The sequence below is a fragment of the Schistocerca gregaria genome, chromosome 11 (genome assembly GCF_023897955.1).
Source record: "Schistocerca gregaria isolate iqSchGreg1 chromosome 11, iqSchGreg1.2, whole genome shotgun sequence".
Classification (NCBI taxonomy): Eukaryota; Metazoa; Arthropoda; class Insecta; order Orthoptera; family Acrididae; genus Schistocerca; species Schistocerca gregaria.
The window spans coordinates 149,263,237-149,288,859 of record NC_064930.1 but is presented as its reverse complement, the minus strand read 5'-3'; the positions used below and the strand labels follow the sequence as shown (position 1 = coordinate 149,288,859).

Here is a 25,623-nt window from a genome sequence, read left to right as displayed (position 1 = left end):
TACATCACGAATCCTATTGCACCTTCAAATTAATCCCGGTAATTGCACTATGAAAACTCACCTTTTAGTTGAACTAGTCAATCACGGGTGAAACTCAGTGGATCCCGTTCACTCTATATATTTAACTTGCACAATCAGTAGCTTGATAATACAACTTCTTACATGTTATGCAAGAAAACAATTCCCTCTTCTTCAAATGCGTACATTTGAAGTGCAATACTAGAAACAAACCAGTTAACCTCAAAATTGTTATGCAATTCCATCCCAAATAGATTCCCTTTCTCGTTTTACGAGTGTTGGCAACATGAAGCATGGTATCTATCCCGTTCTTACTTAAAATGTTATAACTAGTGATTTGTTTAAAAAATTCACCAATACACAGCGTACCTTTCTTTTACAAATTAGTCTGCAACTACAAGTCAACAGATGCCCACGAAGCCATGTATCGCTACTCGCTAGTCAGCTGTTTCGGTGGGCAAGGCTGCTCCCGCGTTGCAGTGGAGGGTACATTACTAGTGCAATCACTGACATCAGTGGGGTCATCTTTGAAAAGTGTATAGATTTGTTGTGGTATTCGTGTGTTCTTGTGGTTTTTTTTTTTAACGAGCGTTTAACGTGCTTATTTCGAAGGAAAATGCAGATCAAAAGGTAAGATCTTGCACCTTCAGCGCAAATTCTTTATTCATTTACCATACGTGTGAGCCATGGAGGGGCGTAGCTCACATTGTATTCCAGATGTCACTTCACATTGCAGTTTTCTCCCCAAATTGTAAGTTCCATGGAAAAAGAAGAATGTCGAAGTAAACATAATCACTCAGCATTGAGTATTAGTTCACACAGTGTAGTATTTACATTGCATTGTCAAATTCTTATTGTCTTTGCTGAATGATACTTATTTCGAATTCTAACCTTACTTTTTCCCTGTATGAAAAAGCGTTCGTTTGGGGCTTACAGAGAACGACAGACGGCGATTTTCAAATTTTTCAGGACGAGAGTAATCTTATGTCAGATAACACGTGGAGAGGGTACCCGTAATCTTATCACCGATCGCTCGCTTGGAATTACAGCAAGTAGTTGTACGAGGTTATCTCTAGTTGTATTTTGCTATCGGTAGTGGAAAAGTTGAGTGTGTGTAAAAACAGTTTTGTGCCGAACACTCTTTGGAGCCAATAAAAATATCTGTAAGTATTTTTTGATTTTTGTGACAGATGCCAAAATTTCTCATTAGTTTTATTGTAGTGTGCATATTATGTGGTCTTTGACAAGTAGTTAAGCTGCATTATTCGTGCACCAAATTATTCCGGGGGATAAATTGCGCATCTTAGAGCATAAAATAGCTATTCGCATCGTCGATTGCGTGTATTAATAGTTATTTGTCCATACATGTTTGTACAGTTGACAATTTCTTTAGTAACAATTACTGTTGTTCAGGAATATATATGGTTCCTTTTTTCGAAATGAGCGTGTGTTTTGTGCCGTGTGTGATGGCCTTGACATAAATTGTGCTTGCGGACGCATACGACTTAATCGATTTCACTTAGAGTGCCTGATTACCATGGAACTTGGTCGTTGATTGTTCATCAACATTTTAGTAGATCAGCGTGCCTTGCGACAATTTTTAAGAGATTGCGGCAATTTTCTACAAAACTCTGGTGTTTATTTTCATAAAAGAACCTTTTATTCAAAATGTAATCGACACACATTAAGAATCGGGCCATTCCGTTGCTAAGTCATGTTTCCCGTCCTGAAAACAAGACGTTTTTAAAATGTTTTACTTCGGTATGGTCTTACAGCGGCAGTAGTTTGTTTTGAAGTTGTCAACAAATAAAATGAAATCAACATTAAAGATCTGTAGGAGGCTATTTAAACAATACCCAATAGCCCGAATTGTTTTTATCATATATATGTCGTGCTTATGCCGAATCCGTCCAACTGAACAATGTGGACCAAGTAAAATAATTACGTAAAGTTGTTCTTCAGTATGAAGGACTTCTTCCTGCTTTCTTAGTATATACTTATTTCATTTCCGCTATTGTTCTTGCTTACAACATTCAGCAGAAGAGTATCGCTTATGTCAGATGTATTATAGAAATAATGAGACACACACAAAGCACGAAAGGATTAGGCGGTATGGGCCAAAAACTCGGTCATTGTCGTGTCAGTGGAACCATTCCAGTATTCATCGTAACAGGATGGGAAAACCCAGGACGATCGTATGGGTTTTGAACCCCACTCCTCCAGGAAACGCGCCCGGTGGATTAATTCTGGGGTAATCACCTCGATCGTTTCATAATTTGGACTTAAACATGAAACTTTGTTCTGTTACACGTCTTAAAAAAATGTAAACACATTAACACAGCATCTATCATCGGTGAAAAGCACAAACACATGAATACAGAAACACCTGCCAATACTCCTGTGTAGCCATCACTAAATCGTAAAAACATCCCTTTTCCCGGGCGGTGTGTAACATTGCGTTTGAAACAGCAAACCAACAGGAGAAACATTCTTGTGCAAAGGCGAATACTGCTTTCTTTCGATCTGCTCTTGTTTTTGTTTCTGTGTAACGTATCATTAACAATTCCAAAACAAAAAGTTTGTTTTCTTTTGACTCTTTGCGTGGTATGTAACTGGATCTGTGGTAAATAATCGTCAGGTGTTATTTCTAGATTCTGCTTTTATTGTCTGGAATAAATCTTAATATATACCATTGTTACTAAAATTTTGCCCTCTCGATCGTACATCATCATCAGTTTTCGATAAGGAGTTTTCTGATTTCCAGTCGGAAACGGGTTTTTTTTTTTTTTTTCACACAGTGCTGCCGAATTTAATTCGGGGAAAGAATATCCGACTGAAGGATTACTTAGGATCTGAAGGACTCTTCGTTCTGCTGGACGTGAATGCTCGATAGAAAACAAATCAGTGAACTTATGTGAAATATCATTTGTGGTCAGTGACACAGCTATACTTGATTACAGTTCTCTGTAATTGTCAGTAACAGGACAGTTCGTTGGCTGAGTGCGTAAGTGCCGTGACTGTGAATCCATCTATGCGTGTTTCAAAAAATGGCTCTGAGCACTATGGGACTCAACGGCTGTGGACATCAGTCCCCTAGAACTTAGAACTACTTAAACCTAACTAACCTAAGGACATCACACACATCCATGCCTGAGGCAGGATTCGAACCTGCGACCGTTGCAGTCGCACGGTTCCGGACTTCGCGCCTAGAACCGCGAAACCACCGCGGCCGGCTATGCGTGTTTCAGTACCCAGTTTTACTAATATCTTTTATTTAATCATAGCCACTGATTACTACAGTAGTTCACGCGGTAGTGTTAGCAAACGGTTCATAGAACTACTTTCCGACGATTTCACGACCATTAACGAGAGAAGTGGCGCAGTGTTTAGCACGCAGTTCAAACCCGCGTCCGACCACCCTGATATAGGTTTTCCTTGATTTCCCTAAATCGCTTCCAGCAAATAACGGGATGGTTTCTTTGGCAGTGCATGGCCTATTTCCTTCCCTAAACTTCCCTAACCCGTTGGAACCGATGGCGTTGATATTATTTCGGTCCCCTCGCCCAAACCAGCCGATTCACAACCATTCCATTCTCGAACAGCACATGGGAAAAATGAAACTCTAAATCTTTCAGCGCCAGCTCTCATTTCTCTCAGTTCATCACGATGGCCGAATTTCCCTATGTAGGTGGAAATCGATGAAATGTATTGGCATTTAGGGGAGAAAATTGGTGATTGAAATATCGTAACAAGATCTTGCCTCGGCCTTCGTGGCTGTCACCCCAACTCACTTCACATAAGCGTGGCATTCTCAGCCTTATTTCGCGGTAATAAGAAACGAACTGCTCTTCTTCGAACTTTTTCCGTGCTCCGTCAGTTGTGTCTGTTGTGGATCCCTTAACGACCAGCAGTACTCCAGACAAGGGCGGGCACGCCAAGTTGTAAGAGCCTTTAGTAGATTTGTTGCACCCTCCAAGTGTTTTGGCAATAAAATGCACTCTTTGATTCACTATCTCTGCAACATTTTCAGTGTGATGGTTCTAATTTGAGATGTTCATTATTGGAAACACTGGGTATTTAGCTGAATCGGCAGCCTTTAAATTTGTGCGATTAATAGTGTAATCGGAGATTAGTTGTTGTGGTCTTCAGTCCTGAGACTGGTTTGAAGCAGCTCTCCATGCTACTCTATCCTGTGCAAGCTTCTTCATCTGCCAGTACCTACTGCAACCTACATCCTTCCGAATCTGCTTAGTGTATTCATCTCTTGGTCTCGCTCTACGATTTTTACCCTCTACGGTTTTTACCCTTACCCTCCACGCTGACCTCCAACACTAAATTGGTGATCCCTTGATGCCTCAATACATGTTCTACCAACCGATCCCTTCTTCTAGTCAAGTTGTGCCACCATCTCCTCTTCTCCCCAATCCTATTCAATATTTCCTCATTAGTTATGTGATCTACCCATCTAATCTTCAGCATTCTTCTGTAGCAACACATTTCGAAAGCATCTATTCTCTTCTTGTCCAAACTATTTATCGTCCACGTTTCACTTTCATACATTGGTACACTCCATACAAATACTTTCAGGAACGTCTTCCTGACATTTAAATTTATACTCGATGTTAACAAATGTCTCTTCTTCAGAAACGCTTTCCTTGCCATTGCCAGTCTACATTTTATGTCCTCTCTACTTCGACCATCATCCGTTATTTTGTTCCCCAAATAGCAAAACTCCTTTACTACTTTAAGTGTCTCATTTCGTAATCTAATTCCCTCAGCATCACCCGACATAATTCGACTACATTCCATTATCCTCGTTTTGCTTTTGTTGATGTTCATCTTATATACTCTTCTCAAGACACTGTCCATTCCATTCACCTGCTCTTCCAAGTCATTTGCTGTCTCTGACAGAATTACAATGGCATCGGCGAACCTCAAAGTTTTTATTTCTTCTCCACGGATTTTAATACCTACTCCAAATTTTTCTTTTGTTTCCTTCACTGCTTGCTCAATAAACAGATTGAATAACACCGGAGAGAGACTGCATCCCTGTCTCACTCCCTTCCCAAGCACTGCTTCCCTTTCATGTCCCCCGACTCCTATAACTGCCATCTGGTTTCTGTACAAATTGTAAATAGCCTGTCGCTCCCTGTATTTTACCCCTGCCACCTTCAGAATTTGAAAGACAGTATTCCAGTCAACATTGTCAAAAGATTTCTCTAAGTCTACTAATGCTAGAAACGTAGGTTTGCTTTTCCTTTATCTAGCCTCTAAGATAAGTCATAGGGTCAGTATTGCCTCACGTGTTCCAACATTTCTACGGAATCGATACTGATCTTCCCCGCGGTCGGCTTCTACCGGTTTTTCCATTCGTTTGTAAAGAATCCGCGTTAGTATTTTGCACCCGTGACTTATTAAACTGATAGTTAGGTAATTTTCACATCTGTCAACACCTGCTTTCTTTGGGATTGGACGATAAATAGTTTGGACAAGAAGAGAATAGAAGCTTTCAAAATGTGGTGCTACAGAAGAATGCTGAAGATTAGATGGGTAGATCACATAACTAATGAGGAGGTATTGAATAGGATTGGGGAGAAGAGAATTTTGTGGCACAACTTGACCAGAAGAAGGGATCGCTGGTAGATGTTCTGAGGCATCAAGGGATCACCAATTTACCATTGGAGGGCAGCGTGGAGGATAAAAATCGTAGAGCGAGACCAAGAGATGAATACACTAAGCAGATTCAGAAGGATGTAGGTTGCAGTAGGTACTGGGAGATGAAGCAGCTTGCACAGGATAGAGTAGCATGGAGAGCTGCATCAAACCAGTCTCAGGACTGAAGACCACAACAATAACAACATTGTGAAAGCTGTAAGAAGTTTATACAGCAGTTTGAAATAATAGTTACAAAAGCTGCTAACAGATTGCGCTGTAATCGCCAAACGTAATGCCTAGTACAAATAGTGATCCGAAGCCCAGAGCGATCAGTTCCACTATTGAAACGTGAAAGGAGGTTAGCGTACCGAAGGAAGAGATTAAAACCATGTACTCCATTGAACAACGCGTTTTTCTGGTGCTAGAGTACCACAGGTTAGAAGAGAGTCCTACGGCAACATGGCGAAGTTTTCAAGCACGATTTAATGTTCCAAAAGGACCCGATGCGAAAACCTTCGCAAAATTTCAACGAACAGGCAGCGTAACTGATTATCTAGTGGGACATGTTGGGCGCAAGCAAACCGCACTTACGCCTGAAAATATCGCCACAGTTTCTGGAATTATTCAACGAAATCCAATGTCATCCGTCCGTAGAATTGCACCTGAGACTGGTTTGAAGCGTTCCAGCACGCAGAAAATACTGAGAAAGAGCCTACACATGTTTCCATTCAAAATCCAAACGCACCAGGCCATACACGTACGAGCTGAGCAACAAAGGGTTGGCTTTGCTAATCAGATGCTCACAATAATTGATAGTGAAGGATTTGATGTGGCTGCATCTGGTTTACAGATGAAGCACACTTCCACCTGATTACGTGAATAAGCAGAACTGGCGATTTTGGGGTTCCGAAATGCCATATTGGTGTGAAGCGAAATCCCTGTGTTCTCCTAAAGTTATTGTGTGGGCTGCAGTATACAGCAGAGGCATTATTGGCCCTTTTTTCATTCGAGAAACGGTCACTGGTGCACGTTACGTTGCAATTTTGGAACAATTTGTCGCCACACAGAAAGCGTTAGAGGATCGACCAGGTACTGAATGGTTTATGCAAGATGGAGCCCCACCACATCGGACCGAACTAGTGTTTCGCTTTCTTGAGGAATACTTCGGGAACAGAGTCATTGCTTTGGAATATCCCAAATTTACTGGTGCAGGCACGGATTGGCCTCCATATTCGCCGGATTTGACTCCCTGTGACTTTTTTTTGTATGGCACAGGAAAGACACGGTCTACCCGAAGCATCCCGCCACGCTGGACGAGCGCGAATCGGCGCTCTCTGTGGCATGTGAATCAATTTCGGTTGAGACACTACGAAATGTGATGGCGAATTTCACTCTTCGTTTGCGCCACCTCTGTAGTGCCAATGGTGAACATTTTGAAAACATTGTGATGTGATCGTTTGCAAAGATAGTTTTCATACGATTATTTCACTTACTTATGCTCATATGAGCGGTACAGCGTAATCTGTTAGCAGCTTTTGTAACTATTATTTCAAACTGCTGTATAAACTTCTTACAGCTTTCTCATTCCTCTATCGACCTTTGTTTTCGAGATATTTAATTTTGAAATCAGGGAGCCCTTTTCTGGACACCCTGTATTTACTACCCGACAAGAATGTTCGTTGTGGTCCACTTTGCCGGTTTGTTTTTCTGGTCATAGGTCATACTATACTACCCTGCATAAGAGCAGCTACGTGCCGTACAGAGGTACTTGTCTTAGGTTTTCTGATGGAATTGAATGTTTTTCTGATACACTGTGTATTTGTTGCTGTAAATTTCTGTAGAGTTACTTCGTAGTTTACAGTTCGTCTTTTACGTAGCCTCTCTACCAGCAGACGTACCACTTCTTGATAATTTCGGTCACGACGTTTTCCGTATGATATTCTGACACTTCCTAAATAGTGGGAATTCATTGTGATTTGCCGGGTCATTAAGATATTTTTATTAAACATGTAGGACCTTATGGATATGTGATTGATACATTATTTGACATAATATTAAATTTCTGTTTTTATCAGTGGTGCAGGTAGTTAAAGAGCATTTCATTAGCATGTGACGCCATATAAATGATGCCCCTTGAGCTTGTAGTCATCAGCATACATTCAGGCGTGCGACCTCCACAGTCGTCCGTAACTGGGAAAGTGTTGCCGGCGCAGAGTTTTTGTACACGAACCGACGTCTCCATTACGTCCCGTACATGTTCTGTGTGATTCGTGCCGGACGATCTGGGTTGTCAGATCACTAACTCGAATTGTCCAGGATGTTTTCCAAACCAGTCGTGAACAATTGCGGTCCGGTGACAAGCTACGCTGTCAGCCATAAAAATTCCGTTGTTCGGAAACTTGAAGTCAATGAACGGCTGAAAGTGGCCTCAAAGTGATCTGTTCATTCGAACCAGAGGGCCCAGTCAATTCGATGTGAACACAGCCCACACCATCATGGACTCACCACCAGCTGATTTCTGCAGTTATTTCACTCGGTATTGCATGTCTGTTAGCACTGGCAACTCTACGGAAACGCCGCTGCTTACATCTACGTGATTACTCTGTTGTTCACAACTAAGTGCCTGGCAGAGGGTTGAGTGTACCACCTTCTAGCTGTCTCTCTACCGTTCCCCTCTCGAACGACGCCCGGGAATAAGGAGCACTTAAATTTTTGTGTGCGAGCCCCGATTTCTCTTATTTTATCGTGATCATCATTTCTCCCTATGTAGGTGAGTGCCAATAGAATGTTTTCGCAATCGGAGGAGAAAACTGGTGACTGAAATTTCATGAGGTCCCGAAGCAACGAAAAGACGCCTTTGTTTCAATGACTCCCATTCCTATTCACGTATCACGTCTGTGACACTATCTGCCCCCCTATTTCGCGATAGTACAAAACGAGCTGCCCTTCTTTGTACTTTTCCGATGTCATCCGTAAGTCCCACCTGATGCGGATCCCACACCGCACAGCAGTACTCCAGAATAGGGCGGACAAGCGTGGTTAAGCAGTGTCTTTGGTAGACCTGTTGCACGTTCTAACTGCTCTGTGATCGTTCCAATTTAGATTATTCGTAATTGTAACCCCTAAGTATTTAGTCGAGTTCGCTTGATTTACCGCGTAATCGTAATTTAGCTGATTTCTTTTAGTACTCACGTGAATAACTTCAGACTTTTCTTTATTCAGTGCCAGTTGCCACTTTTCGCACCACACAGTTATCTGAATCATTTTGCAATTCGTTTTGGTCATCTGATGACTTTACGAGACTGTAAATGACAGCATCTTCTGGAAATAGTCCAAGAGGGCTACTCAGATTGTCTCCTACGTCGTTAAATGTATCAGGAACAATAGAGGGCCTATAACACTTCCTTTGAGAACGCCGGATATTACTTCCGTTTTACTCGATGGCTTTCCGTCTATTACTACGAACTGTGGCCTTTCTGACAGAAAATCACGAATCCAGTCGCACACCTGAGGCGATACACAGTAGGCACACAGTTTGTTTATAAGACGCTTGTGAGGGACGGTGTCGAAAGCCTTTTGGAAATCTAAAAGTATGGAATCAATTTGACATCCCCTGATGTGAAATATAAAATTTTCCCGGCGAACTAAATATCTAGAAAGATTTCGGGCTTGCAGCCGGTCGTCGTTTTCAATATTGACATCCCCTGTCGCTAGCACTCATTACTTCGTGAGTATAGAGAGCTAGTTGTGTTTAACAAGTACGGTATTTTCCGAATCCGTGCTGAGTATGTGTCAATAAATCGAGGTAACTCACATTGTTCGAATACAGTGTATGTTCAAAAACCCTACTGCAAATCGACGTTAGTGATATGGGTCTGTAATTAAGCGGGTTACTCCTACTTCTCTTTCTGGGTATTGGTGTGACTTGAGCAACGTTACAGTCTTTATACACGGAACTTCGTGTGAGCGAGCGGTGGGATATAATTGCTAAATATGGAACTATTGCCTCAGCATGCTCTGAGAAGAACCTGACTGGTATACAGTCTAACTTTATTAAGTTATCATTTACTATCAGTCGTTACGTGAAGTAGTCCGTAGTGACTTGTTGTTGTTGTTGTTGTTGTTGTTGTCTTCAGTCCTGAGACTGGTTTGATGCAGCTCTCCATGCTACTCTATCCTGTGCAAGCTTCTTCATCTCCCAGTACCTACTGCAACCTACATCCTTCTGAATCTGCTTGGTGTATTCATCTCTTGGTCTCTCTACGATTTTTACCCTCCACGCTGCCCTCCAGTACTAAATAGGTGATCGCTTGATGCCTCAAGAACATCTCCTACCAAACGATCCCTTCTTTTAGTCAATTTGTGCCACCATCTCCTCTTCTCCCCAATCCTATTCAACACCTCCTCATTAGTTACGTGATCTACCCATCTACTCTTCAGCATTCTTCTGTAGCACCACATTTCCAAAGCTTCTATTCTCTTGTCGTCTTAAATATTTATCGTCCATGTTTAACTTCCATACATGGCGACACTAGAAGTACTTTCAGAAACGACTCCCTGACACTTAAATCTAAACTCGATGTTAACAAATTTCTCTTCTTCAGAAACGCTTTCCTTCCCATTGCCAGTCTACATTTTATATCCTCTCTACTTCAACCATCATCAGTTATTTTGCTCCCCAAATAGCAAAACTTCTTTACTACTTTAAATGTCTCATTTCCTAATCTAATTGCCTCAGCATCACCCAACTTAATTCAACTACATTCCATTATCCTCGTTTTGCTGTTATTGATGTTCATCTTATATCCTCCTTTCAAGACACTGTCCATTCAGTGCAACTGCTCTTCCAAGTCCTTTGCTGTCTCTGACAGAATTACAATGTCATCGGTGAACCTCGAAGTTTTTATTTCTTCTCCACGGATTTTAATATCTACTCCGAACTTTTCTTTCGTGTCCTTTACTGCTTGCTCAATATACAGATTGAATAACATCGGGGACAGGCTACAGCCCTGTCTCACTCCCTTCCCAACCACTGCTTCCCTTTCATGTCCTTCGACTCTTACGACTGCATTCTGGTTCCTGTACAAATTGTAAATAGCCTTTCGCTCCCTGTATTTTACCCCTGCCACCTTCAGAATTTGAAAGAGAGTATTCCAGTCAACATTGTCAAAAGATTTCTCTAAGTCTACAAATGCTAGAGACGTACGTTTGCCTTTCCTTTATGTAGCTTCTAAGATAAGTCATAGGGTCAATATTGCCTCAAGTATTCCAACATTTCTACTATCGAAACTGATCTTCCCCGAGGTCGGCTTCTACCAGTTTTTCCATTCGTCTGTAAAGAATTCGCGTTAGTATTTTGCAGCTGTGACTTATTAAACTGATAGTTGGGTAATTTTCACATCTGTCAGCACCTGATTTTTCTGGGATTGGAATTGTATTCTTCTTGAAGTCTGAGGGAATTTCGTCTGTCTCATACATCGTGCTCACCAGACAAGTGACAAGTAATGCCTCAGATTTGGTATTCCCGGCAAACTGGGGATCTCGGAATATCGAATTTCGTAACGATTTCCGAAATGGAATGTGCCGTGTGTGTAGCTCCGGTTGCTATTCCGCGTTCAAAGTCAATTAACACCCGTCGTGGGGCTATAATGACGTTAGAAACCACCTCACACGAATCACCCGGCTACAAACGACAGTTCCGCCGATACACCTCCCTTTTATATGATGTGAACGCGATACTACCGCGAGCTGTGTATGTGCACAGCGGTAGCCGATGAGTTTCGTTACCTCATTGTGTAACTGTTGGTTTTCGCTTCCATTGATTCACGGCCATTGACATTAGCATTATATTCTAGTTGTTCGTCAGCATTTGGCACAACAATTACCTAAGAATCACGTGTAATGTTGACCTCGAAATAGTAGTTCCACTTTACTGTTACATGGCAAATGTGCATTTTATTCCAGGGTTTGTATTCCAACAGAGAGTAGGTGTTCTCTTGCTTTGTTTCTTAGTGTGTTATTGACTTTGATGTCACTTCTTGTACACTTTGGTTTTGGCTAAATGTTTAGTACATACACTGCCTATAATTGATCTCTTAACGTGTTACCGGCCCTTTATTACTTAGCTCCACTGTCACTGTTTTTGTCTTTACACAGGGACATGAAGATGGCGTAATGGAACACCGAAACTGGTGGCGTAAATAAATTGCACTCAAAATACAGACTACTGAGGGTGTTTTTAATTTAATTTGACATTTCAGCGAGACAGGCCTACAATTTAGCGGATTAGTGCTACGTCCTTTCTTGCGTATTGGTGTGACCTATGCAGCTTTCCAGACATTAGGTACTGACGTTTGTCGAGCTACCGTGGTATCTAGAAATGTGGCTTTGCTCCGAGTCAAAGCATATACTGTACTCGGATGTCAAGTTGCTTTACTCTTCCGTTTTTCCTCTGTCATTTGAAGTGACTTGGGCCGCGCGGTATTAGCCGAGCGGTCTGAGGCGCTGCAGTCATGGACGGTGCGGCTGGTCCCGGCGGAGGTTCGAGTCCTCCCTCGTGTGTGTGTGTGTGTGTGTGTGTGTGTGTGTGTGTGTGTGTGTGTGTGTGTCCTCCCGATTGAGACGGGAGACTCCCGATTCTCCACTTTTTCTCCTGCCTCCCGATTATTCCAGTATTTCTCTCGATTTTTACTAGTGGTCGGCAGACTTACGCTATTTGTTTTGAAAACCCGCCATTTCAGTTTTTTTCCGCCAGTTGCCGGAATTCGTTACGTATTAGTCGACCTTAAGCGATACGTATCGAAGTTTATAGAAAGCAGGAAGTCTCGTATCGATAGTTATTTTTCCTCTTTCCCGCGCATTTGGTCGATGTACCCGTGTCCCGTAGTGCACATGTAGTAACCTCGGCAGTGGACAGTGTGCTGCTTGGACGTGTGTTGATGCATGTTGTCGTAGTGTTATGATTCGGGGCTTTGTTTTTAAACATCACTAACAAATATAACTCGGTATTCTTAAACCAATTTTCGGAACAGTTTCCGTGCATTATCGAGTCGAGGAAAGTCCCGTTGTTCGCTTTTTGTACCGTTTGCCGATGTGATATTTGTGTACCACATGGTGGAAAAAGTGATGTGGAAACAAAAAAGCACCGAGACAATTTGAAGTGCGTCGATAACAATAAAAAAACTGGAATTCAGCGAAAAAAGTGATGGAGTGATGAATGCTGAATGTTTACGTACATCTTTTATTTTAGAACATAATTTGACGATTATTTGCGCTGACTATGCGAGTCACCTGTTCCGTAAAATGTTCCCGGAAAGCAGTATAGCGAAAAAATACAGTTGCGGAAGGACAAAAACTGTCGCAATTATCGGAGAAATGGCAAAAAAGGAAAAAGAAGAAATCGTAGACATTTTGTTTTACGGCAATCATACTTTTTTTTTCTAATGCCAGAAAAACATCTCAATCTAACAGCAATTAGCTGGGAGAAACTACAAATAAGGGTTACGGAATCAACATTTTGGGCATTTCCAATGTTTCTATAAGTTATTTTTAGCCGTTATATAGCTTTGTGGCGCCTCAAAGGAAAGCTTTCCAGTTGTCTTAGGTGTATACGAAAATGAGCCACAGCTTTTTGTCCTTTCATATCTACTGATTTTTAAAACTGAATCTCCTGATTTTTTGGTTTTTGAAAGTTGGCAGTTATGGGACTGATAACCTTAGCAGTTAAGTCCCAGTAGATTTCACACACATTTTTTGAACTGACTTGGGGCGTTTCAGTCGGAACAGTAAACAATTTGGGAAGTGGTAGTTTCTATGGACTGGCCCGAGTACAACATTTTAAACTTCCAGCTGCATCAGTACTCGGGCTTTGGTATCACACACTGATTCCCCATACTCTGTTCCACTCGGAGGTGGCGCGAGGGCAGAACGCGTGTCGATGGGCCTCAGTATCAGCTGTGATTTCTCGAACTTTCCCGCGATGCTCATTTGAGCACCTATCAGAAGGCTGAACTACCGCCTCCAGGGGTGCAGTTAGTGTCGGTCAGGTTCTGGAAGGATGTGCTCCCACAGATTGTCGGTCACGTTTACATCCGGCGAGTTTTGCCGCCGGGGCCGTGCGGCAAAGTCGCCCTGGTGTCGTTCGAACCTCGCACGCGACACTGCAAGCTGTGACGCGAGGCGTTGTCCTGCTGGCAGCTGCCATCGCGTGGGTGGACCTGGTCCCCGAGACCAGATGAAAAATGGAAGTGAGCGTTTGGCGCCCCTGCGGGGCAGGTTCGGCACGAAATGTAGATGAACACAGCACAACACCCCGTCGCTGGGCGGAGAAAATCCCCGACCCAACCGGGAATCGAACCGCGCCCGTAGGACGGCAATCCGTCACGCGGACCCCAACACGAGGTGGAAGTAGGTGAATTCTTACAGAGAAGACTGCAGCCAGCCACTGTTAATAAAGCTATTTAGTTAAGTAAATAGCGCCGTAGCCGGTTTCATCGTCAGACAGCTGTTCAGAAGATTCACTTCACATAATCGTCAGTTTTCGATTTTTATCCTCTCACTGTATCTACATCCATACTCCGCGGAGTGTGTGGCGGAGGGTACCTCGAGTACCTCTATCGGTTCTCCCTTCTATTCCAGTCTCGTATTGTTCTTGGAAAGGAGGATTGTCGCTATGCCTCTGTGTGGGCTCCAATCTCTCTGATTTTATCCTCACGGTCTCTTCGCGAGATATACGTAGGAGGGAGCAATATACTGCTTGACTCTTCGGTGAAGGTATGTTCTCGAAACTTTAACAAAAGCCCGTACCGAGCTGCTGAGCGTCTCTCCTTCAGAGTCTTCCACTGGAGTTTATCTACCATCTCCGTAACGCTTTCGCGATTACTAAATGATCCTGTAACGAAGCGCGCTGCTCTCCGTTGGATCTTCTCCTTCTCTTCTATCAACCCTATCTGGTACGGATCCCACACGGCTGAGCAGTATTCGAGCAGTGGGCAAACAAGCGTACTGTAACCTACTTCCTTTGTTTTCGGACTGCATTTCCTTACGATTCTTCCAAAGAATTTGTCTGGCATCTGCTTTACCGACGATCAATTTTATACGATCATTCCATTTTAAATCACACCTATTGCGTACTCCCAGATAATTTATGGAATTACCTGCTTCCAGTTGCTGACCTGCTGTATTGTAGCTAAATGATAAGTGATCTTTCTTTCTATGTATTCGCTGCACATCACGCTTGTCTGCATTGACATTCAATTGCCATTCCCTGCACCAAGTGTAGCGGGACTTTGAATGTTGCCGCGCTACACTCGTTCCCTCAGATATAAATTATACCGTCGCAGCGGTATGAGCGCTCGACGGCAGAGAAAACACTGAAATTGAAAGTATTTTTTTCTGCACCAAGTGTAGCGGGACTTTGAATGTTGCCGCGCTACACTCGTTCCCTCAGATATAAATTATACCGTCGCAGCGGTATGAGCGCTCGACGGCAGAGAAAACACTGAAATTGAAAGTATTTTTTTCTGCACCAAGTGTAGCGGGACTTTGAATGTTGCCGCGCTACACTCGTTCCCTCAGATATAAATTATACCGTCGCAGCGGTATGAGCGCTCGACGGCAGAGAAAACACTGAAATTGAAAGTATTTTTTTCTGCACCAAGTGTAGCGGGACTTTGAATGTTGCCGCGCTACACTCGTTCCCTCAGATATAAATTATACCGTCGCAGCGGTATGAGCGCTCGACGGCAGAGAAAACACTGAAATTGAAAGTATTTTTTTCTGCACCAAGTGTAGCGGGACTTTGAATGTTGCCGCGCTACACTCGTTCCCTCAGATATAAATTATACCGTCGCAGCGGTATGAGCGCTCGACGGCAGAGAAAACACTGAAATTGAAAGTATTTTTTTCTGCACCAAGTGTAGCGGGACTTTGAATGTTGCCGCGCTACACTCGTTCCCTCAGATATAAATTATACCGTCGCAGCGGTATGAGCGCTCGACGGCAGAGAAAACACTGAAATTGAAAGTATTTTTTTCTGCACCAAGTGTAGCGGGACTTTGAATGTTGCCGCGCTACACTCGTTCCCTCAGATATAAATTATACCGTCGCAGCGGTATGAGCGCTCGACGGCAGAGAAAACACTAAAATTGAAAGTATTTTTTTCTATTCGTTTCATTGTCTCTCGAAAGGGGAAGCTTAATGCAGACGTGATCTGATTAAGACGAAAAAACTTATTAATGTGTAGACATTGTGGAAGTTGTTCTGAAATTCCGAGGATGGAGAGAAGCAACTAAAATAAATTGCATTTTAATATTAAGACGGTTTTGTATACATTAGTAATTCCTGGACAATGAAACTTATTGCAAGATTTCGGAGCAGACTTTTCACGCAGAAATGGAGATTTTTGAAGACCTGGACGCCGCACGAAATAAGACATGTCAACCCGGTAAACGATGAACTGTTATCTACGCCATTTCTCCCTGTCAGTTACATTTTGTTATTCTCTGTTCTTTTTCGATAATTTTTGTAGTAGAAATTGGTTTAACTTTTGCTCAGAAACGCCGCAAGGACCACCTCAACAATAGCTTTTCCGAATCACGAAGTCCGATAGCTTTTCTGTAATACGAAGTCTGATTTGCTTTTCATTCTTCCCCTTTTTCACGGTCATTTACGATTTTAAAACCCCCTTTTTATTCACCATTTCTTCCCACAATTTCAACCTTTTGTTTGTCTTTTCTTCTCATTTTCTTTTGTATTAACCACTACACATGCGCCATTTCGCTGCAGATCCTCCTGCATTTCAGTTCAATTTTCCATTGTTACAACCTCTCGATATACCACAGCATTATCCGCAAAAAGCCTCAGTGAGCTTCCGATGTCATCCACAAGGTCATTTATGTATATTGTGAATAGCAACGGCCCTACGAACCTCCCCTGCGGCACACCTGAAATCACTCTTTACTTCGGAAGACTTCTCTCCATTGAGAATGACATGCTGTAGCGAAATATTCTTGGTGTGTTGCTGCCCTACGGTAGAAAACAATGTCAGAAGCGCTCTACGTGAACATAACTAACCTCCAAATGAGAATAGAGAAAACGAATACGTGAGCTTGAGTCGTTATGGTAGCTCCTTCGAAAATTCCGCGAAATTGCGTTGTGAAGTTGCCGGATTGTATCTTTGAAATATTGCAAAGTATATGTAACACACACACAGTATTTGCCACATGTGAAGTTGACACAAAGAGGGCGGTTTCACAAGTACACCAGTGCCAGAGATGTTCTCTCTCACAGATATTACAAGAAGTAGATTACTTTGATTTCACAGTATGAATGTTTATAAAGAATAAACGTAACATCACAAACAATTAAAACACAGATATGATCAGGTTACCCTCCTGTTGCACGCAGCGACCGTTATTTTGATTTGTAAATAATAGATTTCAGCTATCAGTCGTCCTTTGGAATATTTATTGGCAGATCTGGATTTCGGCCAGCAACTAGCCATTCTCAATGCACTATCCTTTTTTGGCCAATGCATGTAATGGCTGTTGGTCTGGCTTTGTACACAGTTCATGGAATCCTTGAAGTCTGCTCGCGTCGGTCGACATCCAGTGACTGTTGGCAGAACACGGAATCGGTGGGTTCAGGAAGGTAATATGGAACGCCGTGCTGGATCCCAACGGCCTCGTATCACTAGCAGTCGAGATGACAGGCATCTTATCCGCACGGCTGTAACGGATCGTGCAGCCACGTCTCGATCCCTGAGTCAACAGATGGGGACGTTTGCAAGACGACAACCATCTGCACGAACAGTTCGACGACATTTGCAGCAGCACGGGCTATCAGCTCGGAGACCGTGGCTGCGGTTAGCCTTGACGCTGTATCACAGACAGGAGCGCCTGCGACGGTGTACTCGACGACGAACCTGGATGCACGAAAGGCAAAACGTCAGTTTCTGGATGAATCCAGGTTCTGTTTACAGCATCACGATGGTCGCATCCGTGTTTGGCGACATTGCGGTGGACGCACATTGGAAGCGCGTATTCGTCATCGCCATACTGGCGTATCAGCTGGCGTGATGTTATGGGGTGCCATCGGTTACACGCCTCTCTCACCTCTCGTTCGCATTGACGGCACTTTGGACAGAGACGTTAAATTTCAGATGTGTTTGCAGTATGTGGCGTTGCTCCATCTTGCACGAACCACTGCGTGTCGAAGGGCCAGGCAGTAGCAAGAAGCTGTGGAATGAAGCTATTTCGAAGCATGCTCAAATAACGCTCGCTGTTCACATTTTCTCCAAAGATAAAGCGTCCATTAAGTCCGTGACTGGAAATTGCTGCCCACGCTGTAATCCTCGGAGCATAATGCTGTCGTTCGTGAAGCACTTGTGGGTTTTCAGTGGCCCAAAAGCGTACATTTTGTTTGTTAACCACACCGTCTAAATGAAAATGCGCCTCGTCTAAACCAAACGTTGTTGAGAGTTTGTTCCCTATCCTCCGGCCACTGAGCAGACAGTAGTCTCTGCTGCTTCTCTTCTTCAGTGAGCTTCTGTGCACAGGTCATCTTGTATGGGTACATACGGAGGTCACTTTTAAGAATGCGTTGAACGGAGCGCCTCGACATTCCCAGTTGCACTGCTGCTTTCCACACGATTTCCCCGAACTTCTCTGTACAGCAACTCGTACCGCTTCAATATTCTGCGGCGAACAAACAGACTTCGCTTCCAATACTGTTCCTTCCTGCAGATATTTATCGTACAATCTGTGGATTGTCTTCTCGAAAAGGACCCATCGTGTACTAAACGCCTCTGAGTCACAACAGGGCTTTTTCGTTTAGTGAAAAAGTAAGACAATTGCCGATGGTTGCCGTGTCGTCAGTCTTCCACTGTCAGCCATTGCTGCTTACTAGTCTCCTAGCGGCAGTATCGTGAATTACACGTCATTTCGTAACTCATTTGTTTTTGCAAGCTCTGCTGGTACTACAGTAGAGATCCCTGCGGGATATATTATGTGCGTCGTAAATTGCGAAAGAAACAATTGGTAAAACATTTCGTGCGCCACCCTGTAATTAACTTGATTGTGACCAGAATATACTCTGTACTCTGCGACTACTGTTCAGGACCGCGTGGTTGGAAGGTGTAAATGCGAACCCGATCCTGGAGGCCAAACGTCCAAACGATCGCTGCGAACTCGGGCTGCTCAGACGAACAAGAGCGTGGGAGGAAGATAACATGTCCGGTGCAAGAAAATGAGAGTTGACCCTAAGTAATGAAAAGTGTGAAGTGGTCCGCGCAAGTACTAACAACGATCCCCTTAAGTTCGGCTACGCAATACATCACATAAATGTGTCAAGGCTACCAGTTCAACTAAACGCCTCGGGGTTTAAAACTAGAAACAAATTAAATTAGAACGACCACATAGATAATGTCGTGGAGAAGACAGATCGAAGACGTCGTTTTATAGGCACAACACTTAGAAGATTCAACAAGTGTACTAAAGAGACTGCCTGCACTACGCTCGTCCGTCCTTTTTTGGAGTACTGCTGCTCGGTCTCGCATCGTTATCGTATAGGACTGATGGAGGGTATCGAAAAAGTTCAAAGGAGGGCAGCTCGTTGTGTACTGTCGCGAAATAGGGGCGGGAATGCCACGCACACCATAACAGATCTGGCAGTCATTAAGGGGAGGTTTGCTATCGTTTGGTTGGAGAAAAATCGATTTCTTAAAAATTGCCTTTTTGATCCATAAAAGTGTTCAGAATCCACCCCTGTAAAGGTTTTTCCCAATACGGAACGTAAATGCTTGTTATTCGCGGTTGAACAAAAAAATGCACCTGCCTAGAATCGGCATTCTTCACGCGCTACTTTTTATTTCCTTTCGGAGGACGAGTTATTGTACCGGTGCTTGGGAGGACTTTCCCGGCAGTGAGCAGCTTCGACGAAGGGTGTTCAGCAGTTCTGAAGACCGTGACAACGCCCTGGGACTCTATTCGACGCAGTTCTCCGAGCATTCGGACGACCGCCGGATTCTGGCGGCCGAGAACCGCTTTGTCGCCGGCCGTAGGAGCGGCTCTGGAGCAGCGCGTGGTGGCCCAGGTCGAGCAGAACGCCCTCTGTGAGGAAGAGGAAGGACTGGTTTACGGACCCCGAATAGCAGACTGAACGTACCTTGCATAATATTGCATTTATATGTAGTCAAAATTTCAAACGCGTTATTCTGTAAATTACGGTTTGTTTTTTTCGTTTCATTCGCGGTATGGTAACTTCAAATCTACTGAACCGATTATCACGGTTCTTTGTTTCCGACGAAGCTAACCAAATTGTCTAGGAGTTGTACGACTTTTATACCGATCCATCAACTATAAAAATTTTCACTTGCCCGACGAAGTCGAAAAATCGATGAAAAATGCCATGCTTTTTCAGATGACCGCCATTTTTTTCCTATGGTCCAAATAAATTAAGCGATGTACATCTCCTATTGTTGTGGCCTTAAGTCCTGAGACTGGTTTGATGCAGCTCTCCATGCTACTCTATCCTGTGCAAGCTTCATCATCTCCCAGTACCTACTGCAACCTACATCCTTCTGAATCTGCTTAGTGTATTCATCTCTTGGTCTCCCTCTACGATTTTTACCCTCCACACTGCCCTCCAATACTAAACTGGTGATCCCTTGATGACTCAGGACATGTCCTACGAATCGGTCCCTTCTTCTAGTCAAGTTGTGCCACAAACTCCTCCCCAATTCTATTCAATACCTCCTCATTAGTTTCGATCTACCCATCTAATCTTCAGCATTCTTCTGTAGCACCGCATTTCGAAAGCTTCTATTCTCTTCCTGTCCAAACTATTTATCGTCCACGTTTCACTTCCATACATGGCTACACCCCACACAAATAATTTCAGAAATGACTTCCTGACACTTAACTCTATACTCCTTGTTATCAAATTTCTCTCCTTCAGAAACGCTTTCCTTGCCATTGCCAATCTACATTTTATATCCTCTCTACTTCGACCACCATCAGTTATTTTGCTCCCCAAATCGCAAAACTCCTTTACTACTTTAAGTGTGTCATTTCCTGATCTAATTCCCTCAGCATCACCCGACTTAATTCGACTACATTCCATTATCCTCGTTTTGCTTTTGTTGATGTTCGTCGTATACCCTCCTTTCAAGACACTATCCATTCCGTTCAACTGCTCTTGCAAGTCCTTTGCTGTCTCTCACAGAATACTTCGCTAACGTCAACTCAATTTTGGTTTCAAACGAGCCGGCTGACCTGTGACATACCGGAGGTGTACATCGAAAATTTGTTTTTCCGACGGCACTTCAGCCTTTGTTCTTCGAAATTTCCGGTCGAAAAAATTCCAGTTTGTAGAGGAAATATTGATAAACATTTTGACCAAATTTGACATTGATATTATAACACATCCTGAGAAAAAATTCTCAAAGAACATGCTTTTTTTTTCGGGCCAAAGAAACTAAACCTCCCCGTAAAACAAAGGCGTTTGTCGTTGCGGCGAAGTCTTTTCATGAAATTTCAATCGTCGGCTTCTTTCTCCCAAATGTGAAAATACTTTACTGACTCAAAGCTACGTGGGGAGAAATGATCATAGTAATGAAATTAGAGAAATCGGAGCTCGTAAGGAGAGATGTAAGTTTCGTGCATATAGACTGAAGTGGGGAGTGAAAATTTGTACCGGTGCGGGGAATCGAACGCGGGTCTCGTGCTTACTAGGCAGGTGCACTAGCAGCTAAGGCCGGTATTACACTAGCAAATTTCTTTCTCAAAGATTTGATCAAAGATGTGATCAAGTACTCCGTCAGATATATTTGTGAAAGATCTTTGACGTAGCCCTAGAAGGGATATTACACTGTCATCGTATTTTTCGTCAAAGTTCAAGATGGCTGACAACAACAACTTGTTATTAACCGCAGCAGTTGCATGTAGCACAATTGCACTGTGTGCACATGCGGAAGAGAAGGGGAAAAAAAAGGAAACATACCTGGGTGGAGAAGTGGGTTTTACAACGACACGATAAAAGCATTCGACAAAACTTGTTGCGTGAGCTTATAGCGGAGGACGTAAAGTCGCACATCAATTACTTAAGAATGGATCAGCATACATTTCTGTATGTGCTCAGTGAAGTGTATCCTCATATGACAAAGCACAATATCCACTTATGAACTGCTTCATCTGCAGAAGACAGGCTCACTGTAACACTCCGTTTCCTTGCTACACGAGACGATTAAGTTAGGTTAGGTTTGATCAGGTCAGGTCTCCAATCTTCTTAATCTATTTTTGTATTCAGGATGGCTCACGTTGTAAAGCGCCTCATCAGCTCCGTACATCTCTATTACTTTTGTAGTTGTCGGCACAGACCAATTGTGTTTACCTGCAGTGTCTATAAAAACACTACAGACGACAGAATGCTGCAGCGATGCTAGCACTCCGTGCGGTAACATGTCACACTGCAGTGAACAGAAGACAAGCGACTTCATTGATCAAATCTACAGCGAGGCCCTAGATTTGATCAAATATTGGACGACATTTGACAAAGTTCCCCATTACGCCATCAAATATGTTTGATAGAGATTTTTGACAAAGAAATTTGATAGTGTAATACCGGCCAAAGCCACCTCGTTGTAGCGGTTCAAACAACTGCACGGGTCACGTTTGCCCCCCCCCCCCCCCCCCCCCCCGATGCAAATTCTCACTGCCGCCCCAATCTACTGCAAATTCCCCCCTCGCCTCGCGCACGAAGACATTTGCCGAGCCTCTGCACGTTGTGGAACAGAACGTCAGTATGGGACGTAAATGGGGGCTCGAGCCAGAAGCGCATGTGGTTGGTGGAATGAAGCGACACAATTTCAGACACTTTACTGGTCTCATACAGATATCATCTTATGTCCTGTTCGTGTGAGGGGCAGTTCACAGTATACTGGGCCGGCGGCGAGAGTTTGTATTGAGTTGCGTGAACCACTGTGTCTTAGTGGCTGGCGTGTATCTGCCTTGATTCCCGGCCTCCGTACAAACTTCCACTCGCCGCTTCAATCTGTGTACACAAAATCGTATCCGTATGAATTACTTTTGATTACATTACTGGAAAGGCAGTGATCAATATCTGACAAATATTTACTATTAAAAACAGTCTTGATCACGATTTATTTATCTAGCTGACCCGTTTCGACCGCTACTGTGGTCATCTTCAGACAATTGAGTAGGAACCTCTTTCTGTTGGAGAATCACTACTAAATTCTGCAACAGAAAGAGGTTCCTACTCAGTGGTCTGAAGATGACCACAGTAGTGGTCGAAACGGGTCAGCTTGATAAATGAATCGCAATCAAGACTGTTTTTAATAGTAAATAAAAAAAGTATCCGTATGACACCAGTTAATTCTGTAGTTGTCATTTAATTTGTGTAAACAGTTAAGTGTTAGTTTTCTCCGCGCGATTTTCGAGGGAGGAATAAAACACTGAAGAGCCGAAGAGACTGGAACAGCTGCCTGATGCCGTTTGGGGCCCCCGCGGGCACTCGGAAGTGCCGCAACACGACGTCGCACGGACTCAGACTGATGTCTGAAGCAGTGCAGGGGGCGACTGACACCGGGAATCCTGTGTGGCTGTCCATAAAGCCCTAATGGTACGGTGGGGTGGACATATCTTCTGAACAGCACGCTGCAAGCCATCCCAGATTTGCTCAATGATGCTCATGTCTGGGGAGTTTGGTGACCAGCGGAAGTGTTTAGGCTTCAGAGAGTGTTCCTGGTGCCACTCTGTAGCAATTCTGGACGTGTGGGGTGTCGCATTGTCCTGCTGGAATTTCCCAAGTCCGTCGGAATGCACAGTGGACACGAATGCACGCAGGTGATCAGACAGGATGCTTACGGACGTGTCACCTGTCAGAGCCGCATCTGGACGTGTACCACTCCGACTGCACACGCCCCACACCACCACAGAGCCTCCACCAGCTTCGACAGTCCCCTGCTGACTTGCAGGGTCCACCGATTCGTGAGGTTGTCTCCATACCCGTACACGTCCATCCGCTCGACACAATTCGAAGCGAGGGGGCACCATGTTTCCAGCCGTCAACAGTCCAGTGTCTGTGTTGACGGACCGAGGCGATGTTTCGTCGACTGGTTCGCACGCTGACACTTGTTGAAGGCCCAGCGTTCAAGTCTGCTGCAGTCTGCGGAGGGGTCGCACTTCTGTCACGTCGAAACATTCTGTTCGCTCGTCACTGGTCCCGTTGTCGGAGATGCGGGGATTCGATGTATCACCGGATTCCTGATACTCATGATACACTCGTGAAATGGTCATACAGGAAAGTCCCCACTTGATCGCTACCTCTCTCCGATCGCTCGTGCGCCGACTATAACACCACGTTCATCATCATTTCAGGGGGGGTAGGACGTCAAACGGACCGACTTGGAGCAAGAGACGCATCACAGGACATTTTAATTTCCACTGTCTATACTTTTACAAATAAATTCATAAAACTTTGTCAGCATCACCAGGAAGGATTCAGTATTCACACTCATAGCAGTGGAAGTTCCAAAACGTAACAAAATAAATTTTTTTCCGTGTGAAATTTCATCATTTTTTCACTTACTAATGGCTGCATTTCTTGCAATGGGTACACTTTTCTGCATAACTTGAGACATTCTTTGATGAATTATGCACAGCTTACATACCATACTTAGAGGTGTATGAAACTCTAGAATTTATGAAAAAAACGAATGATGTCTTGTATTTTGAACTTCATGTTTAGAAAAAAACACAAATTTTGTAGTTAATTACCTCAATTTTTACCAGTTTTTAATAAATTTGGAAAATTCTAGAGTTTGATACACCTTTAAGTATGGTTTGTATGCTGCGCAAAATTCATCGAACAGTCTCTCTTACTTATGAAGAAAACTGTACCTATAGCAACAGATGCTGCCATTAGTAAGTGGAAAAAGATGAAATTTCACATGTAAAAAGAAATTCGTTATGTTTTCGAACTTCCACTGCTATGAGTAAGAATTCTGAATCCTTCCTGGTCATGCTGACAAAGTTTTATGAATTTATTTGTAAAAGTATAGACAGTGGAAATAAAAATGTCCTGCGGTGCCTCTCCTGCTCCAACTCGGCCCGTTTGGCGTCCTACCCCCCCTTAAGGCTATGCCTTTCAGCGTTCAGTCTGCATCACAGTCCCCCTTATAAAATTCCTCCATGATCCGCTATTCAGTGCTAACATTGGCGCCTCTTCACTTCAAAATCATTCTTAACCGAATCCAGGTACCTTCTCCTTGGTCTCCTCCTACCCTCTACTGCTGAACCCACGAGTCTCTTGGGTAACCTTGCTTCTCCCATGCGTGTAACACGACCCCACCATCTAAGCCTGTTAGCCCTGACTGCTACATCTATAGAGTTCATTCCCAGCTTTTCTTTGATTTCCTCATTGTGGACACCCTCCTGCCATTGTTCCCATCTACTAGTACCTGCAATCATCCTAGCTACTTTCATATCCGTAACCTCAACCTTGTTGATAAGGTAACCTGGATCCACCCAGCTTTCACTCCCATACAACAAAGTTGGTCGAAAGACAGTACGGTGCACGGATAACTTAGTCTCGGTACTGACTTCCTTCTGGCAGAAGGGAGTAGATCGTAGCTGAGCGCTCACTGCATTGGCTTTGCTACACCTCGCTTCCAGTTCTTTCACTATGTTGCCATCCTGTGAGAATATGCATCCAAAGTACTTGAAACCGTCCACCTGTTCTAACTTTGTTCCTCCTATTTGGCACTCAATCCCACTCTTTCCCACTGACATTACTTTCGTTTTGGAGAAGCTAATCTTCATACCATAGTCATTACGTTTCTGATCTAGCTCTGAAATATTACTTTGCAAACTTTCAATCGAATCTGCCATCACAACTAAGTCATCCACCACGCTCAGCTCACTTAAATCTCGA

The 25,623-nt window shown here is 43.5% G+C and overlaps 1 protein-coding gene and 1 long non-coding RNA gene across 4 annotated transcripts in view; one reads left to right on the top strand and one right to left on the bottom strand.

Annotated features, from left to right (window-relative positions):
• LOC126295478 (uncharacterized) overlaps positions 1 to 468 on the bottom strand; it is a 57,501-nt gene extending 57,033 nt beyond the window's left edge. For both annotated transcript variants that reach the window (XR_007552496.1, XR_007552495.1), the window contains exon 1: positions 388 to 468. This is a non-coding gene — a long non-coding RNA (uncharacterized LOC126295478). The remainder of the gene's footprint in view (positions 1 to 387) is intronic.
• A 69-nt stretch (positions 469 to 537) lies between these two features.
• LOC126295476 (tyrosine-protein phosphatase non-receptor type 11-like) overlaps positions 538 to 25,623 on the top strand; it is a 308,013-nt gene continuing 282,927 nt past the window's right edge. For both annotated transcript variants that reach the window (XM_049988023.1, XM_049988022.1), the window contains exon 1: positions 538 to 648. The gene's annotated coding sequence lies outside the window, so the exon portion shown is untranslated. The remainder of the gene's footprint in view (positions 649 to 25,623) is intronic.